This window comes from Pinus tabuliformis, chromosome X (assembly GCF_031772625.1).
Source record: "Pinus tabuliformis cultivar Carrire ecotype Pingquan chromosome X, CPIR1, whole genome shotgun sequence".
NCBI lineage: Eukaryota > Viridiplantae > Streptophyta > Pinopsida > Pinales > Pinaceae > Pinus > Pinus tabuliformis.
In genome coordinates, this window is record NC_142308.1 from 973,856,993 (window position 1) to 973,878,761 (window position 21,769).

A 21,769-nucleotide genomic window follows, 5' to 3' on the forward strand; every position below is an offset into this window, starting at 1 on the left:
TCTCTTCACTCCCAGATATTAGAGTGAAACATGCCATATATATATATATATAGATAGATAGATATATAGATATAGATGGTGCCACTAAGGCTTGACCCCTAGCAGAGAGCACCTATTGCATATTATAAAATAATCTCACAGTCAACAACCGCTAATGGAAGGAGGAGGTAGCAATTTTATAAGTTTCATTGCTAATGGCTAGTTCTCTCCTCCATTAAAATACTAATATTTGACTTTTCATCCAGAAAAAATTCGGAGACTAAGTCAACTTATAAGACTAATAATATTTTATTGCATTAAATAGCTTTAATTTTGCCCACCAAGTGGGTTGAATTGCCTTCCACAATCCCAAGGTGTCCAACATTCCACACGAAAATGTCTGGAAGTCAACATGAAAAAGAATAGTCATAGTTGCTCCAACATTCATCTTCAAATTCAACTTGTCTTTGGAATGAAGTTAATGACTTTGGAGATTCCTACCACTTATAGAAGACCAATTATTGACTTATAATAACTATTTTTTATCCTTATCCTCATCATATTTGGAATAGTAACTTCCACCACTAGCTATATTGACCTTTCCAACAACAACTTTTTAATTGACTACGTTTTTATACATTTCTAAGAAACATTTGCACCTCATCGCGATCTATAATTCCCTATCCCACTTGGCCAAGGTTCCACACTATTTTGTTGCTCTTTTCCCCCCTAGTGCCACATCATATGTTGAATCACCCCAAAGGTCCAAGGCATTGCCATATAGGCTTGGTCAAACCCTTGAAAACTTCGTCAAATCTTGGATCCCTAACGCCCTTGATTATGGCCCAAATAAAACATGTTAAAGAAGGTGCAAGCATCATCGTAAGTTGGACCATCTAGAAGAGATATTCAATGTGAAAAGTGCCACTACATGGGCCATCCACTAGTGATATATCATAGCAGAACTATCCATAAGTGTAACCATAAAGAACAAAACATGAGCCAAGACATATAATCAACTAAATGAATATGCATCAACATCATGGTGAAGTAAGAGGATCTACAATCATCACTATGGCCGACCAAAATGTACTATCTCCAAGCAGAAATAGAAGGTCCATCAGTATCCCAACATGTCACCGATGTCATTTGATGAAAATCACAAGTTTACCACTCATGTAATATGAGGGGTAACAAGGGTTACTCCAAATCCAATTGTTTAAGCTAATGGTGTATGTGTTTGGCTAACCTTTAAAGGTGTATTATAGCATGCATTCAAAGCAAATCCCTTAATTTTTGTCTTGTCTTAAGATTACATCTAGTCTGCGTAGCACAATAACTATTTCATATTCTCCACTATGAACTTTTGAAGGGTTATTCTTTCTGAGTTTGCTATTTTGGATCAAATTCCACATAAACAAATTGTAAACAAGCAAATTCTTAGACATTATCCACTTCTTGGCTATAAAATGTCAACATTATGAACGTCTACCAAAATCTATAAATAGCATAGCTTTATTTTACAAGAGAATTTGAGTTTGTAAAAGATTTTAAATTTTATGAAGAAAGAGTATTTCTGGGTCAAGAGTCTCTCTTGAGTCTTTATATTCAGCCTTGCTTGAGCACTCATCCATTAAAGCTATCCATGTGACTTTCATTTCAATCTCAAAGTGGGAGGAATATCTATCAACTATTACATGGGAGTACCCTTACACTAGCAGTTTAGAATCCCTCTTGCATCCATGTCTTTTGAATCACATATCGTCATGTATCCTTAGCCTCATTCTTTCTTGACCTTACCTCTCTTTTTAATAATTACCTTTTCCTATCCTTACAATGTTCTAAGTTTTAGTTTCTGATTGTGAAAACAACTAACCATTAAAACCTGGAATTTTCCCATCAAGTCTCAAATTTTAATCCTCTTACAACCATCTAACACTACAATTTAAAAGGAATCGCTTATACTCATCATGACCTTGGCCTCTTCAATAGTAGAAACCTTGAATATCATGTGATAGAATAAACCTTTTATTTCAACTTATGTTACATATGGCTTCTGACCTATTTTATGTTTTCTATTAGTGGTTGATCCCACAGACTTGTCTAGACCTCTGCAGAATTATATCAAGATGGGAAAATAAAGTTCTCCATATCTGATGCAAAGACAAAAGTTGAATCTCCTTGCCTTCATGACAACAGATTAACTGGCCGCTATTGTATGCTCTTTGCTCAGACTGATGGAAGATTTTTCACAAGAATTGATCATCCTCCTTCCAAATTGAGCACTGGATGAAGAGCAGTCAATTGTACATGGACTAAATTTTTACATTGATCTTTTAAATGAAATAAAATACATCATAAGCATCCATTTGATGATAAATTCTCAACGATGAACGAGGTGTCTTGTGAATATAATAATTCTCCTTATATCTAGATGACTTGCATACAATTATCAGTAACAAGAATGAATCCCCACATTGATTTGTTCCATTAAGGCCAAATAAGTACAGTAGATCTCCATGCACTTCAAACATTACACTACTTTAAAAAGTCAAAATAAATCGAGTCTTTTGCTCCGATGGAATGACAACAACATGCCACAAAATTTTATAAGCCAAACCTGGAGCAAAAATCCCTTGCTTCATCTTGCATCACCTATAATCCCCACAAGAGCATTGTCCTCTAAAATCGCAGAAATGGTTGACATCATTCACAATGATCTCTCATGCAACAATCTTGGAAATGAACTTTGTTGCCTAGCGGTAGACAATCAAAGATTCTTGATAACTTGAATCACTGTTCCCAAGGGGATGTGTTTGCTAGACTAAATGTAATTGCTAGTTTTTCACTATGGTAACAAAGAATTTATTTTTTCTTGTCTTCCCTGGTATCATTCAATACAAACCTTTTATCTAGAACATACACCGCTTCTTTCATCTCCCAAGTTAGTCTCCCCAACTCTATAGATTTTCTACATTTGTTGGTGTTATGTGTCTCCTTCAAGGAAAGCATGCACTTGTTTATTGACCCCAATCCAACTGCAACTAGGCGTCTTGTTTAGGCCTCTGTTTCTCATCATTTTTCATACCTTTTCAATGTCACCCCACCTGCCAAGTGTAGCATACATATTTTACAGGACACAAGGTGCTGTGTTTTCAGGGTCCAATTCAAAAATATGTTCCGCCACTCTTTTAGCTAGATGTAAGTTGTTATGTATTCTACAAGCACTCAGCAAACAAATCCACACAACAACATCTAGTTTTATTGGCATCCTAATGAATAAGTCTTCTGCTTCATCAAGATGCCTAGCATGGCCGAGAAGGTCAACCATGCATACATAGTGTTCAATTGCAAGTGTGATGTGATAATCTTCTCTCATGCAATTGAAGTGAAAATAGACCTCGTCCACCAGACCTTCATGGCTGCACATAGACAAAACACTAACCAAGGTGATGTGATTTGGGGTCATGTCAGATTGTTTCATTTGCTCAAGGGTCTCCTTCCCATGGCCATTCATGGCATATCCTCCAATCATTGCATTCCATGAGATGACAACTCGAGGATGCAATTTGTCAAATAGTTCCCTTACCTTTTCTATGCTCCCACATTGTGCATACATGTCTACAAGGGCAGTCATCACAAAGACATTAGACTGACATCCACTTCTAATTGTTTTTTCATGGATCTCCATTCCCTGCTCCAAAGCAGCCAATTTGGCACAAGTCGAAAGAATACTTGCATACGTTTTTGAGTTTGGGGTTGCACCTACTAATTCCATTTGTTGAAAAAGCTTCAGTGCCTTCTCACCATGACCATTCTATGTGAATCCCACAATTATCTCATTCCATGAAACCAAGTTTGGTTGAGGAATTTCCTGAAAACGTTCCAGAGCCTCATTGACAAACCCATTTTGTGCATATCCCGCAATCATTGCATTCCATGAAACCACATCCCTTTGAGGCATTTCATTAAAAAGTCTCAGGGCCTCATCAAATTAAACCCTTCTATGCAAATCCAGTAATCATCGCATTCCATGAAGCCACGTTCGGTTCAGGCATTTCCTTGAAGAGCTCGAAGGCATTGCCAAAAAAATCGTTCCATGCAAGTCCTACAATCATTTCATTTCACAAGATGGCATCTCATTGAGGCATTTCCCCAAAAAGATCCAAAGCCTCATCAACAAGCCCGACCTGTGTGCATCCCACAATTATCACAGTACAAGAGACAATATCTCGTTGATGCATTTTGTCAAACAATTCGCGTGCCTTCTCCATTTGTCCACATTTTCCATACATGTCTACAAGGGCATTAGCAACGAAATGATCGGACTCAAATCCACTTCTTATAATTTCTTGATGGATTTTTATGCCCTGTTCTAGTGATATCAAGTTCGAACATGCTAAAAGAATGCCTGAAAAAACAAAGGGATCAGGTTGACAGCCTATTCATTACATTATTCGAAACAATGCCAATGCCTCTTCAGCAGGACCATGCCTTGCATAAGCTGCAATCATGATTTTCCATGAGCACACATCTCTTTCAGTCATTTGGTCAAAAAATCTGTGAGCGTCCACAAGACTTCCACACTTGGCTTACACGTTCAATAATGTGTTGTGAGAAAGTATGTCTCCCATGAATCCACTCTCTTCCATGTGACAGTGGACTCGTTTGGCATTTGATAAGGATTTCTTTCGAATGCAGCCCTGCAAGAGACAGACATATGCAGAAGACTGTAGGATTATACCCTTATTGTGCAAAATATCAAGCATCTCCTTCAATTGGCCATGTTTAGAGAGTGTTTTGACATCGATAATAGAGGTGTGGATTACATTGTGATGACATTGTATAGTATGTTCAAATTGCTTAAGGATCGTGTTAATACTCTTTGTTTTTCGGGGATTTCGGTATTCAATTTCCTTTATTCGAAGTTGGGTTATGCTGATTCTAGTCATTTAATTGTAGAAACCACAAAGTTGCTCCCTGCTGCCTACTGCTAACCATGGAATGCAGTCTTGGAGTCATAGTGCACCAGTCCAAAAAAGAAAGAAAAAAATTGGTACAAAATTCTAGTATGGTTCGCGGATTTGAAGACAAAGTTCTACTCAAATATGTTTGAGAGAAGAGTGCCTGTAAAAGGGTTATTGTTTCTGAAGGGAAAATGCTGAACTGGTTAGTAGTTTTGAATCCAAATTTTTGATTCAATCGGATTGTTTATGATTCATGGAATCAACCATTGGTGTTAAACAAGGTTGTACAATGTTCCCTACCTTGTTTGGAATTTATATTGATGAGTGGGAGGCATTCCTATATGAGCATATTTACGATATCGATGACTGCCTTTTTTATCAGGGGTTGATATCTATTCTAATTTTCGCTGACGACATGATCCTCCTCTCCTCATCCTCAGAAGGATTACAGAAGCAGTTGGATGCCTTATTTCTATTTTGTGATCTTCGAAAGTTGATGGTAAACCTAGGTAAAACCAAGGTAATGATCTTCAATGGGGTGAAGAAAACTTTAGACCTTTCCTTCGTATTTAGAGGGAGGAGGTTGAGATCACCAACTAGTATACTTACTTGGGGGTGTAATTCTCTGGTCCTCGCTTCAGTTTGCGACCAACGCTTCAGCCTCAAATCAACAAAGGATATGGATCCTTAGCCCTTCTTAAGAGATGGTGCTTTCAACATCACTTCCAGGACATCTCATTTAGGTTGAGCCTCATGGACACCTTGATCCGTCCCACTTTTCTGTATGGCTCATGGATTTGGGGACCATCTTTACATTAGTCAAATTGGGCTTCAACTGAGAGAGTCTATATTCTTCTTCTCCACCACATCATTAGATTCAAATAAACAGTACCTCAACACATCATCCTTGCAAATTTTGGAGCTCATCCTCTTCGGCTTGAGACGGTCTTCAAATTGGTTTCATGTTTGCATCGTGTTCGAAGCTTTGCAGACTCGATAAAGAGCAAGGAACAATATCCTTACTTGGCATATTGCTCTTCTCAGACTATTGCTCATTCTACTCCCTCGGGCCGAGCTAGATGTTGGTTTACAAGAGTTTCAGATCTCTTAGAGCCAGTGGGCATTCAATTGGATCATCTCCCTCCTTTCTAATATTCCTTAGATGCACCTAGTCACCTTTTACCCACTACACAAGAGGTGAACAAGATCATCAGGGAGGACATCTATAGGCAATTTGTCCAAGTCACCTCGGTCAATCCTCTGGGAGGGTTGCACCCAAAGATGACCTTCTATGCTAAGCACTTATTGGAGTTGAGAGATAGGCTCATTGTTCAACCCCAATGTACGCTTCGCCTCGATGCATGCTCTTCGCATTCCTCTAGCCCAGTTCAGAGTAGGTTCTCATAGACTTCGGGTAGAGATGGACAACCAGATTGATAGAACAAACAAAATCTACCAAGCATGTCATTTTCAAGAAGTGGAGATTGAGGTGCACTTCATTTTTGGATGCCCTTTCTTCTATGAGATCAAAGGAAGGCTCCATTGCTTGTTCAGAGATTCTTAGACCCTCACCGACTTTCTCAGGTATCTCGATCAGAGATGTTTGGAAATATATATGCAAGAGGCTTTCAGGGTCTGAGTGCATCTTCTTCGGCCTCCCATTATACCCCACACAGAGGATCACGACATTTTTCAGGGTACTACCTTCAAACAAGGGCACCAAGAGATCGATGGATACTAGTACACATCCAGATTCTAGATCAGTGAATATTCGTTGGACCTCACCTCGCCAGACGAGATCTCAGCAGCATATACATCTTAGATCAATTCTTGGGATATGGACTAGGTCCTCTAGACCTTGACAACGAGTGAACTCCCCAAGACAACGATTTAGTGGACAGGCCACACTTTCCACTAGTGCTTCATCGAGCCAACAAACTTTGTCAAGTTTCTTCAGTGTTCTTCATTCAGCCTTGGATGTTAAGAAAGATGGGTTTGATCCTCAGACTTATTAGCCCTTGGATCTTCTTTGTGAGAGCCAGATATTAGTTACTTCATGCATTGTATCTATAGTTTTGGTTCTCTAGTTTTGTATATACATCATTGTACTCAACAATCCTTTTGACCCACTTTATGGTCAATAATTAGACATAAATATAATTATTTTATTTTATCCTTATGACAATCCCTTCAATCTTGAATCAAAGAGGGATTGAACATTTTATTTTGACAATCCTTTCAATCTCAAATCGAAGAGGGATTGAACATTTTGTATTTCATTGAATGCAATGAACTCCCCATGGACCATACTAGAAGGAAAGAAGAGTACGTGTATCCAAAGAAACTGTTCAATCCATCAAAACTTGGACAAATAAACTCTCACCCAATTGTGGATGACTGTATGTTCGAATTTAATTTTATACCCAATTCATTGTGAAAGTCCATAGGGAATAAACAATAATGTAAATTACTCCTTCTGTGTGCATTTACAAAATAGCTAAGCTACCCTTCCTTGTTAGAAACGTTATAAAGATTACCTAATCGCAATTTCTTTACAATTTGACTAAGAATAGTTATATTTTTTTTAAAGTCAATGTTTATAGCTGGAGATTGATAAAGATTATTGAATACTATCCAACAATAAGTAAATTAGTGGTTTGGTGATATGTCTAGGCAAAGGTCAATGATGGAGGTGTTGGTGGTGTTGTAGCTTATATTGTGATTTAAGCCTTATTTATCAGTTTTATCACAATGTGTGGCCTAAAATCACTGCGGGGGTTCAACCTCAATGAAGCTCCTTTATATTCTTTACCCCCACAAATTCTAAAAGTAATGAAGTATTTTGTTTGTTGTAATAATCGAAATCGCAAAAATGCAATTTTTAAAGAATCGGCCCCCAATTCAGCCAAGGTTGCGATGCGATCAAATCGCAATCACAAATCACAGTGGGGTAGTAGTATGAAGTATCACCCAGGTTATGCTGATTGCGATTTGCGATAAGTTCCGGAACCGAAAATGTATATATTGTGTTTAATAACTCAGGCGGGTCCATAGAACTCCTTATGTATATGTGTTGGATCATTCTGCCGATTGCGATTTGCGATGGGGATTCCAGACCCAATATTATATATGCCATGTTTTATACTTTCAATGGGTCCACCATATTGCAGATTGTTAAGGTTTGGGTTAATACACCAATTGAAAGTGTCGATTGCGATTTGCGATGGGTTTCAGACCCGATGAATTATTAAATATAGATTTATGTCTAATCGAGTCTGTAAGGGAGTCAGAAGACCGTTGAAAAGGCGGAACCAATGGGTTTTAAATAGAGTTAATTCTTTTTTGAGTTCCGCGGTAACTGAAGGTTTGCGTCGATTTCATTGTGTAAAGGGAAAAATCAATGTTAGAGACGAATCCAAAGAAAAGGTGATTGGTCGGGTTTCTTTGTGTTTCCACCAATCAGAACACTCTCGACATATATGTGGACCCCTTCCAAAGCTTTTGGCGCAGTTTTACATATGTTCTGAGTTTCAATATTTTATATGTAATAAAGTTGAATAATTTCAAATAGGAAATAGTTTTATAACTGTTATAAAGTAGTTTATTAGCTATTTCGAGAAATCAGTTTCAAAAACTGATTTGATAGTTAATCAGAGAGGGAAGAGATAGAATCCCGAACAGGGAATTGTAATGGGTTTGGAATTTTGGGAGAACCCGGAGACTAGGCCACTGTATTCCTAATATAATTGTTGATTAATGAAATAATCAGAAGTTTCCATGTATTGTGGGGTATGATTTTGTGACTTCTATGTTATGTGTAATCTTATGTTTTCTTCCTTGAAGTATGGTAATGAAGTTGCAGGTCTTTATTTTCTTATGTAGATAAAGTTAAAGTTCCTTAAAAGAGTGCTCTTATACTTGAATTTTTCACCTTCCTTTCTAAGTTATAGATAGTAGTTTCTGTGTAAGGCAGCATATTATCTTTACTTTCTCCAAGTGTCACAGATAGTAGATCCTGTGTTAAACAACATATTGTCTATGACTCAGTTCTCACCTTCATAATTCTTCTAAGTTATAGATAGTAGTTTCTGTGTAAGGCAACATATTATCTTTAACTTTTCCAAGTGTCACAAATAGTAGATCCTGTGTTAAACAACATATTGTCTGTCAATTCTTCAAGCTTTCTTTATTTATCATTCATATTCAGCTATCAAATGGCATTCTGATATTTCCTTGTCACCTAAGTATTGAGAGTTAAAAACCAAGTCTCTCGGGTCCTTCATTTGAGAACACAACATATAATCAAGTGACAAATAAGTGAAAGTAAATACAAAAATTAATGTCTTAAGCACAATTTCTCTACAGCCAGGAAATTGGTTCCTTAAGGTACAACAGGTGGCTTACTCGAAGAGGGAGGAGATATTTCTCAAATATATCTTATGTTCTAGGGACAAACTTATCAACAAATGGAATATGGTTCGAGTCCTCGATTCAAATTAAGAAGTCAAGATTAGCCAGAGCAAATGTAAAGAATCAGGTCATCTTACTATATCTAAACCATATGAGACAAGGTGATTCCAAGCGAGGAAAAGCTTATAAACCAAACATTAGAAGATCTAGATAAACACTCAACAGAGGTTCCAATAGAGGAGGATGACAAAAATAATTAATTTGATCAAGTTGACAAGGTATGGTATAGAGGCATCAATGATTTCAAGGTGGTACCTAATATTAAAATTTTAAAGGAAGTAAGACAATGTTAGGGAGAAAGTTATTATCACATGTTCGATCACAAATTATCCATGTAGAGGTGGAGGGAAGAAGTTTCTAAAGATAGATGTATAAAATGAGGTTTCGAGCTCAGATTTTGAGGAAGGTTGCGGTATAGGATTGTGTTAGGGATTAAGAGCTTTGTCATAAGAAGCACAACCTAGAGGTGTACATGAAATGTGGGGATGGGAGCAGGGTGGGTGGGTAGGTGAGGGGGGGGGGGGGGGGGGGGGAGAACCTTGAAAAATAAGTGGTTCTAAGAAGTAAACATAAAAGAAAGTGCATTAGAGCAAAAAAAGAGAAGGTAAGGTAGGTCATGCGTGAGCATGTGGGTATGAAGAAGTTCTAGAAAGACATGTATAGAATGAGGTTTTGAGCTAAGGTTTTGAGGAAGGTTGTGGTACAGGACTATGTTGGGGATTAAGAGCTTTGTCATAAGAAGCACAACCTAGAGGTGTAAATGAAATGTGGGGGTGGGAGTGGGGTGAGGGCAGGAGCGGGGTGAGGAGGGGAACCTTGAAAAATAAGGGGTTCTAAGAAGTAAACATAAAAGGAAGTGCATTAGAGAAAAAAAAGAGAAGGTAAGGTAGGTCATGGGTGAGCATGTGGGTTGGAGAAGACTACCTCTATAACGGAGAAAGTCCTAATAGGGAACTTTATTAAGAAATCATTGTTGTTAGATTCTCTACATTCATGGATGGAGAAGGTATGGTTAGGTTTTTATGGTGTACCTTAAAGTTTCATATCCTAATTTATGGTTGGTTTGCCTTGGAGTTTCAATCTGAGGCTGATGTCAAAAAAGTATTAGCAAGAAAATGGTGTTGGTTTACACCATTACTACATCTGGAGAAGTGAATGCCAGGTTTTAATTCCAGAAGGAAAAAAGGTTTGCTCAACTAATATGGGTGAAACTTCTAGGTCTTTCCACGGAACTTTGGAACAAAGAAGCTTTGAAGGCAATGAGAGATGGTCTAAGGAAAGTTCATAGATACAACAGTTAATTTATAATCCAAAGTTGATAATAAAGTTGTTAATATTGGTGGAATTGGACCTTCGAGAGGCTATTCTAGAGGAAATCAAGATAGGATGAGGTAAATGGAAGCTTATGCAATAATTGAACTATTGGAAATTTTCATTTATATGCCTGAATTGTCATGTCACTGGACATGTTTGGAAATATAATCCAAGATCAATTAGAATGTGGGTTTAGAGGAAAGTAGAAAGAGCTCCAATAGATATTTTGAAAGGTGAAGGGCCCATTTTTAGATAAGTTGAAGCCAAAGGTGGTATGCAATTCATCTAAGAGGTAGGTAGCATAGAAAAGGATAAAGCAAAGGGAGAAGTTGTAGCTAAAGAATGATTTTTGGAGGATGAAAGAAAGGTCCCATTGTCAAAGAATGATGAGGTGACACTGATGTCTAATAAAGTAGGTCCAATGTTTGATTCTACCAAAGAGGCAAAGGAAAATAATAAGTATAATATTCTTCCTTCCATCCTTGAGAAACTTGGGTTACATGAGAAAAAAAAATCAATGCTTCACCTAGAAGATTTCTTATTGCGTTAGCTATCTCGTCATCTAAAATTAAGGTTTAATTTGTCTTTTTCTTAAACATTATTAGTGACAAATAATCTTAAAAAACCCTCCTCATATGCCACACACTTCCATAATTTCACATAGGTAACCAACGAACCAATAGATTATGATCACAACACATATTTATCATTATTGATTGAATTACAATTTAGTAGATGCTTAACCATAAGGAAGACTCATTTGACACTAGGACATTGTGGTCAAGGATTGTGTACACATTTTAGGAAAAAGAGACCAAGTGAACTACAAAGTGGAGGCAACAACAAATGAAGGGAGTGTTTGGTGAAAAGGCAAGTAGATGGTCAAATAAGGAGAGGTTTTGTTCATGAAAATACTTTTTGGAGGTGACTCAAGCCTAGATTTGCAATCCCTTCTACACACAACCGAGAGAGGAAAAAGTGAATTTGGGGTTTTCTATTTGCTTGCTTTCTCTAGCATGGACAAAACATGCCATTATACTTTCACTCCCAACATGTGGACTTCCTAAGAAGTTTGATCGGTAAACTACCATGTATTCCACTAGACAATTTGTCACAACAAACCTAATATAATATATTGAAATCCAAAATCTATACTATGAGGGTTAACTTTCCTTGTATTTATGGATTTACTAATGCATACAATATATAAATGATAAAAATAGAAAAAAGATAAAACAATCACTCACAAACCGCAATAACACCAAGATATGACTTGGTAAACCCTTTTACGAGAAAACCACGCTGGAAGGTGAGGCTACTATGCTCCCTCTTTCTCTAAATAATAATACAAATAAAAAGTAGTTATACCTATGTCCAATGAAATACTACAGAAAACAATCCATCTCCCTATCCACTCTCAACTACTCTTCTTTACTAAGGAACAAAATGCACTAGAATAGAATCAAACCCCTTTCCCTCCTAGTAACCAATTTATAACACAACTTGATGACCAACTAGGGGTTAAATTTGGCACATTCAATCCTTGAAATACGTTAAAACTCAACTCTCCTAGAGTCTTATTAATAGGTCCCACGTGGCTAACCCCTTTTTCATAAGTAAAGGGAATGTTGTAGGATCCTCTCAAATTATGTTGGTCAAACATGATAAGTCAACTTTTGTGAGGCATAACTTTTGCATCTAAAATCTAATTGACATTATTCTTGCACACTTGGAAATATATTTGAGTGTATAATAGTGCCAAGGGGTGTGGTAGAGATAGATATATATATATATATATATATATCGATATATATGGAGATTCCTACCACTTATAGAAGACTAATTACTTGACTTATAATAACTATTTTTTATCCTTATCCTCATCATCTTAGGAATAATAACTTCCACCACTAGCTATATTGACCTTTCCAACAACAACTTTTTAGTTGACTACGTTTTTATACATTTCTAAGAAACATTTGCACATCATCACGATCTATAATGCCCTATACCATTTGGCCAAGTGTTCCACACTATTTTGTTGCTCTTTTCCCCCTAGTGCCACATCATATGTTGAATCACCCCAAAGGTCCAAGGCATTGCCATATAGGCTTGGTCAAACCCTTGAAAACTTCGTCAAATCTTGGATCCCCAACGCCCTTGATTATGGCCCAAATAAAACATGTGATATTCAATGTGAAGAGATATTCAATGTGAAGAGTGCCAATACATGGGCCATCCACTAGTGACATATCATAGCACAACTATCCATAAGTGTAACCATAAAGAACAAAACAGGAGCCAAGACATATAATCCACTAAATCAATATGCATTAACATCATGGTGATGTAAGAGGATCTACAATCATCACTATGGCCGACCAAAATGAACTATCTCCAAGTAGAAATAGAAGGTCCATCAGCATCCCAACATGTCACCTATGTCATTTGACGAAAATCACAAGTTTACCACTCACGTAATATTAGGGGTAACAAGGGTTACTCCAAATCCAATTTTTTAAGCTAATGGTGTATTTGTCCGGCTCACCTTTAAAGGTGTATTATAGCATGCATTCGAAGCAACACCCTTCATTTTTGTCTTGTCTTAAGATTACATCTAGTTTGGTAGCACAATAACTATTTCATATTCTCCACTACGAACTTTTGAAGGGTTATTCTTTCTGAGTTTGGTATTTTGGATCAAATTCCATAGAAACGAATTGTAAACAAGCAAATTCTCATATATTATCCACTTCTTGGCTATAAAATGTCAACATTATGAACTTCTGCCAAAGTCTCTAAATAACATAGCTTTATTTTACAAGAGAATTTGAGTTTGTAAAAGATTTTAAATTTTATAAAGAAAAGAGTATTTCTGGGTCAAGAGTCTCTCTTGATTATTTATATTCAGCCTTGCTTGAGCACTCATCCATTAAAGCTATCCATGTGACTTTCATTTCAATATCAAAGTGGGAGGAATATCTATCAACTATTACATGGGAGTACCCTCACACTAGAAGTTTAGAATCCCTCTTGCATCCATGTCTTTTGAATCGCATATCGTCATGTATCCTTAGCCTCATTCTTTCTTGACCTTATCTCTCTTCTTAATAATTACCTTTTCTTCTCCTTATAGTGTTCTAAGTTTTAGTTTCTGATTGTGAAAACAGCTAACCATTAAAACCTGGAATTTTCCCATCAACTCTCAAATTTTAATCCTCTTACAACCATCTAACACTACAATTTAAAAGGAATCGCTTATACTCATCATAACCTTGGCCTCTTCAATAGTAGCAACCTTGAATATCGTGTGCTAGAATAAACCTTTTATTTCAACTTATGTTACATATGGCTTCTGACCTATTTTATGTTTTTCTCTTGGTGGCTAATCCCATAGACTTGTCTAGACCTCTGCAGAATTAGTTCAAGATGGGAAAATAAAGTTCTTCCTCTTTGATGCAAAGACTAAAGTTGAATCTCCTTCCCTTCATGACATGAATGAACTAGCCACTATTGTATGCTCTTTGCTGAGACTGATGGAATATTTTTCACAAGAATTGATCATCCTCCTTCCAAATTGAGCACTGGATGAAGAGCAGCCCATTGTACATGGACTAAATTTTTACATTTCTCTTTTAAATGAAAATAAATACATCATAAGCATCCATTTTATGATAAATTCTCAATGATGAACAAGGTGTCTTGTGAATATAATAATGCTCCTTATATCTACATGACTTGCATACAATTATCAGTAACAAGAATGAATCCCCACATTGATTTGTTACATTAAGGCCAAATAAGTATAGCAGATCTACATGCACTTCAAACATTACACTGCTTTAAAAAGTCAAAATAAACTGAGTCCTTTGCTCTGATGGAATGATAACAACATGACACAAATTGCTATAATCCAAACTTGGAGCAGTAATCCCTTGCTTCATCTTGCATCACCTATAATCCCCACAAGAGCATTGTCCTCTGAAATCGTAGAAATGGTTGACATCATTCACAACGATCTCTAATGTAACAGTCTTGGAAATGAACTTGGTTCCCTAGCGGTAAACAATCAAAGATTCTTGATAACTTGAATCATTGTTCCCATGGGGATGTGTTTGCTAGACTAAATGTAATTGCTAGTTTTTCATTATGGTAACAAAGAATTTTTTTTTTCTTTTCCTCCCTGGTATCATTCAATACAAACCTTTTATCTGGAACATACACCGCTTCTTTCATCTCCCAAGTTAGTCTCCCCAACTCTATAGATTTTCTGCATTTGTTGGTGTGATGTGTCTCCTTCAAGGAAAGCATGCACGTGTTTATTGACCTCAATCCAACTGCAACCAGGTGTCTTGTTTATGCCTCTATTTCTCATCATTTTTCGTACCTTTTCAATGTCACCCCACCTGCCAAGTGTAGCATACATATTTGACAGAAGGACATAAGGTGCTGTGTTTTCAGGGTCCAATTCAAAAATATGTTCTGTCACTCTTTTAGCTAGATGTAAGTTGTTATGTATTCTAATAGCACTCAGCAAACAAATCCACACAACAACATCTGGTTTTATTGGCATCCCAATGATTAAGTCTTATGCTTCATCAAGACGGCCAGCACGGCCGAGAAGGTCAACCATGCATACATAGTGTTCAATTGCAGGTGCAATGTGATAATGTTCTCTCATGCAATTGAAGTGAAAATAGCTCTCATCCACCATACCTGCATGGTTGCACGTAGACAAAACACTAACTAAGGTGATGTGATCTGGGGTCATGTCAGATTGTTTCATTTGCTCAAAGAGTTCAAGGGCCTCCTTCCCACGACCATTCATGGCATATCCTCCAATCATTGCATTCCATGAGACGATAGCTCAAGGATGCAATTTTTCAAATAGTTACCTTGCCTTTTCTATGCTCCCACATTGTGCATACATGTCTACAAGGGAAATCATCACAAAGACGTCAGATTGACATCCTCTTCTAATTGTTTTTTCATGGATCTCCATTCCCTGCTCCAAAGTAGCCAATTTGGCACAAGCCGGAAGAATACTTGCATACATTTTTTAGTATGGCCATTGGCGTTGCACCTGCTAATTCCATTTGTCGAAAAAGCTTCAGGGCCTTCTCACCATGACCATTCTGTGTGAATCACACAATTATCACATTCTATGAAACCATGTTTGGTTGAGGCATTTCTTGAAAGAGTTCCAGAGCCTCATTGACAAACCCATTTTGTGCATATCCCGCAATCATTACATTCCATGAAACCACATCCCTTTGAGGCATTTCATTAAAAAGTCTCAGGGCCTTATCAACAAACCCCTTCTGTGCAAATCCAGCAATCATCACATTCCATGAAGCCACATTCGGTTTAGGCATTTCCTTGAAGAGCTCGAAGGCCTTTCCAACAAAACCGTTCCATGCAAGTCCTGCAATCATTGCATTCCATGAGATGGCATCTCGTTGAGGCATTTCCCTGAAAAGATCCAAAGCCTCATCAACAAGCCTAACCTGTGTGCATCCTGCAATTATCGCAGTCCAAGAGACAATATCTCGTTGATGCATTTTGTCAAAATATTCCCTTGCCTTCTCCATTTGTCCACATTTTTCGTAGATTTCTACAAGGGCATTAGCAATGGAAAGATCGGACTCAAATCCACTTCTTATAATTTCTTGATGGATTTTTATGCCCTGTTCTAGTGATACCAAGTTTGAACACGCTGAAAGAACGCCTTAAAAAACAAAGGGATTAGGCTGGCAGCCTGTTCGTCACATTCTTCGAAACAATGCCATTTCCTCTTCAGCAGGACCATGACTTGCATAAGTTGCAACCATGATTTTCCATGAGCACACATCTCTTTTAGTCATTTGGTCAAAAAGTCTACAAGCATCCACAAGACTTCCACACTTGACATACACGTTCAATAATGTGTTGTGAGAAAGTATGTCTCCCGTGAATCCACTCTCTTCCATGTGACAGTGGACTCGTTTCGCATCTGATAAGGATTTCTTTCGAATGCAGCCCTACAAGAGATAGACATATGCAGAAGACTGTAGGGTTATACCCTTATTGTGAAAAATATCGAGCGTCTCCTTCAAACGGCCATGTTTAGAGAGTGTTTTGACATCGACAGCAGAGGTGTGGATTACATTGTGATTACATTGTATAGTATGTGCAAATTGCTTAAGGATCGTGTTAATACTCTTCGTTTTCTAGGGATTCGCATATTCAATTTCCTTTATTCACAGTTGGGTTCCGCTGACTCTAATAGTTTAATTGCAGAAACCACGAAGTTTCTCCCTGTTGCATGCTGCTAACCATGGAATGCAGCCTAGGAGTCATAGTGCACTAGTGCAAAAAAAAAAAAAAAAAAATTGTACAAAATTCTAGTAAGGTTCGCGGATTTGAAGGCAAAGTTATACTCAAATATGTTTGAGAGAAGAGTGCCTGTAAAAGGGTTATTGTTTCGGAAGGGAACATGCTAAACTAGTTAGTAGTTTCGAATCCGAATGTTTCATTTGATCAGATTGTTTGTGATTAATGGAATCAACCATTGGTGTTAAACAAGATTGTACAATGTTCCCTACCATGTTTGGTATTTATATTGATGAGTGGGAGGCATTCCTATACGAGCATATTTACAATATCAATGACTACCTTTTCCATTAGGGGTTGATGTCTATTCTACTTTTTGCTGATGCCATGATCCTCCTCTCCTCATCCTCGGAAGGATTACAGAAGCAGTTGGATGCCTTAGTTCTATTTTGTGATATTTGACAGTTGACGGTCAACCTAGGTAAAACTGAGGTAATGATATTCAATGGGGTGAAGAAAACTTCAGACCTTTACTTCATATTTAGAGGGAGGAGGTTGAGATCACCAACCATTATACTTAGTTGGGGGTGCAATTCTTAGGTCCTGGCTTCAGTTTGCGACCAGCGCTTCAGCCTCAGATCAACAAAGGATATGGATCCTTAGCCCTTCTTAGGAGACGGTGCTTTCAACATCACTTCCAAGACATCTCATCTAGGTTGAGCCTCATGGACACCTTCATCTATTCCACTATTCTGTATGGCTCAAAGATTTGGGGATCGTCTTTACATTAGTCAAATTGGGCTTCAGCTGAGAGATTCTAGATTCTTCTTCTCTACTGCATCATTAGATGCAAACAGATAGTACCTCAACACATTATCCTTGCAAATATTGGAGCTCATCCTTTTCGGCTTGAGATGGTCTTCAAATTGGTTTCATTTTTGCATCGTGTCTGAAGCTTTGCAGACTCGATAAAGAGTAAGGACCAATATCCTTACTTAGCATATTTCTCTTCTGAGACTATTGTTCACTCTACTCTCTCGGGCTGAGCCAGATGTTGGTTTACAGGAGTTTTAGATCTCTTAGAGTCAGTGGGCATTCCATTGGATCGTCTCCCTCCTTTCTAATATTCCTTAGATGCACCTCGACACCTTTTCCCTACTACACAGGAGCTGAACAAGATAATCAGGGAGGACATCTATAGGCAGTTTTTCCAGGTCACCTCGGTCAATCCTCTGGGAGGGTTGCACCCAAAGATGACCTTCTATGCTAATCACTTATTGTAGTTGAGAGACGGGCTCATTGTTCAACCCCAATGTACGCTTCGTCACTCAATGCATGCTCTTCGCATTCCTCTAGGCCATTTCAAAGTAGGTTCTCATAGACTTCGAGTAGAGATGGACCACTAGATTGATAGACCAAACAAAATCTTCTAGGCATGTCATTTTCAGGAAGTGGAGATCGAGGTGCACTTCATTTTTGGATGCCCTGTCTACTACGAGATCAAAGGAAGGCTTCATTGCTTGTTCAGAGATTCTTAGACCCTCACCGACTTTTTCAAGTATCTCAATCAGAGATGTTTGGCCTTATATATGCAAGAGGCTTTCAGGGTCCGAGTGCATATTCTTCAGCCTCACATTAGCCAGACCCCACATAGAGGATCACGACATTTTTCAGGGTACTACCTTCAGACAAGGGCACCAAGAGACCGATGGATACTAGTACACATCCAGATTCTAGATCAGTGAATATTCGTTGGACCTCACCCCGCCACACGAGATCTTAGTAGCATATACATCTTAGATCCGTTCCTAGGAGATGGACTAGGTCCTCCAGACCTTGACAACGAGCGAACTCCCCAAGACAACTATTTAGTGGACAAGCTGCACTTTCCACCAGTGCTTGATTGGGCCAACAAACTTTGTTGAGTTTCTTCAATGTTCTTCATTCAGCCTTGGATGTTAGGAAAGATCGGTTTGATCCTCAAACTTATTAGCCCTTGGATCTTCTTTGTGAAAGCCAGATATTAGTTACTTCACTCATTGTATCTATAGTTTTGGTTTTCTAGTTTTGTATAGACATCATTGTACTTAACAATCCTTTTGACCTACTTTATGGTCAATAATTAGACATAAATATAATTATTTTATTTTATCTTTATGACAATCCCTTCAATCTTGAATCGAAGAGGGATTGAACATTTCATATTGACAATCCTTTCAATCTCAGATCGAAGAGGGATTGAACATTTTGTATTTCATTGAATGCAATGAACTCCCCACGGACCATACTAGAAGGAAAGAAGAGTACGTGTATCCAAAGAAACCGTTCAATCAATCAAAACTTGGACAAATACACTCTCACCCAATTATGGATGACTATATGTTTGAATTTAATTTTATACCCAATTGGTTTTGAAAGTTCATAGGGAGTAAACAATAATGTAAATTACTCCTTCTGTGTGCATTTATGAACTAGCTAAGCTATCCTCACCTTGTTAGGAACGCTATAAAGATTACCCAATCACAATTTATTTACAATTTCACTATGAATAGTTATATTTCTTTTAAAGTCAATGTTTATAGGTGGAGATTGATAAAGATTATTGAATATTGTTCAACAATAAGTAAATTAGTGGTGTGGTGATATGTCTAGGCGAAGGCCAATGATGGAGGCGTTGGTGGCTTACTCGAAGAGGGAGGAGGTATTTCTAAAATATATCTTATGTTCTAGGGACAAACTTATCAACAAATGGAATATGGTTCGAGTCCTCGATTCAAATTAAGAAGTCAAGATTAGCCAGAGGAAATGTAAAGAATCAAGTCATCTTACTATATCTAAACCATAGGAGACAAGGTGATTCCAAGAGAGGAAAAACTTATAAACCAAAAATTAGAAGATCTAGATAAACACTCAACACAGGTTCCAACAGAGGAGGATGCGACAAAAATTTAATTTGATCAAGTTGACAAGGTATGGTATAAAGGCATCAAAGATTTCAAGGTGGTACCTAATATTAAAATTTTAAAGGAAGTCAGACATTGTCAGGGAGAAAGTTATTATCACATGTTCGATCACAAATTATCCATGTAGAGGTGGAGGGCAGAAGTTTCTAGACATAGATGTATAAAATGAGGTTTCGAGCTCAGGTTTTGAGGAAGGTTGTGGTACAGGATTGTGTTGGGGATTAAGAGCTTTGTCATAAGAAGCACAACCTAGAGGTGTACATGAAATGTGGGGGTGGAAGCGAGGTGGGTGGGGAGGTGAGGGGGGGAACCTTGAAAAATAAGTGGTTCTAAGCTTGAAAAACAAGTGGTTCTAAGAAGTAAACATAAAAGAAAGTGCATTAGAACAAAAAAATAGAAGGTAAGGTAGGTCATGGGTGAGCATGTGCATATGAAGAAGTTCTAGAAACACATGTATAGAATGAGATTTTGAGGAATGTTGTGGTACAGGATTGTGTTGGGGATTAGGAGCTTTGTCATAAGAAGCACAACCTAGAGGTGTACATGAAATGTGGGGGTGGGAGTGGGGTGGGAGCGGGGAGCGGGGTGAGGGAGGGGGACCTTGAAAAATAAGGGGTTCTAAGAAGTAAACATAAAAGGAAGTGCATTAGAGCAAAAAAAGAGAAGGTAAGGTAGGTCATGGGTGAGCATGTGGGTATGGAGAAGACTACCTCTATAATGAAGAAAGTCATAATAGGGAACTTGTTGAAGCCCCGAAAATCGGGTCGACAACAAGGGGGATACCCGCCCGGTCCGGACCTTGGTTGGCAGCTCCTTATCCGTTTGGTATAGCGGGTCCGACTGGGGATAATGGGACTAGTTTCCCAATCTATGGGTGTGTGTGTGTAGAATTGGATGTTGCTGATCTAACAGTAACTATCTAAGCTATTCTAATTCAAAATTTAATCTAATTCTATACTATGGTAATCTAATAAAAACAGCACATCTAATATATGCTAACCCGGGATGTAACTCTTCTATTATGCGATCTAAAGAGATTTCATATAACAACTGGTAATAAAGATCATTCAGCGATTATAAGAAAGGAAATCAATTAAGATGAACTATTTTGCATAAGAAGTTGGGCAAAACAGTTGTGAACAGCTTATCGCATAATAAGCTATTCATACATTAAACATAAATAAATAGCTCCACCGTACAAAAGTGCCAAATGGTAACTCAAGCATTCATGCAATAACATATAAACAACTAAAAACTGTATATCACTTTAACATATAAGCAGAAATGGTCAAGAGATAAAAGTACCATTTATGACTGGTCCTACTCATAAGCTTCAAGCAATAATGATTTATTTCTCCTTGCTCTAACATCTACTAAGAGTACAGAAGTGCAACATCAGTAGCAGATATCAAATGCAAACATCAACAAATCTTGATCCATTCATTCACCAAAACCTCCTCGGAGGGTGCAAAAGTGCATGTTCTGAGGACAAGTTTTTGATAAATTTATGGACCCTTCTCTAAATGCATGAGAAGGGTTTAAATACTACTAATTAAATAACTTAATTACACATATTCAGGATACGGTTTAAATGACCGCCCTTTTTCTAAGCAAAATTATTTCTAAAAATTATATCTAATATCTAATTATTTCTGCATTTGCTCCTTAATGTTGCGAGCATTCAATATTTGCCTGGGTAGAGTCGGCTGACTGTCTTCCACTTTTGGTTGAGCTAAACAAACAGAAATGGCAAGCGGTGGCAAC

The 21,769-nt window shown here is 37.7% G+C and overlaps 2 pseudogenes; both read right to left on the bottom strand.

Moving 5' to 3' along the window:
• The window catches only part of LOC149142978 (pentatricopeptide repeat-containing protein At2g13600-like), a 101,767-nt pseudogene extending 97,824 nt beyond the window's left edge, over positions 1 to 3,943 (bottom strand).
• A 175-nt stretch (positions 3,944 to 4,118) lies between these two features.
• Positions 4,119 to 16,699, bottom strand: LOC149142979 (pentatricopeptide repeat-containing protein At4g33990-like; annotated as a pseudogene).
• Positions 16,700 to 21,769: the final 5,070 nt, after the last annotated feature.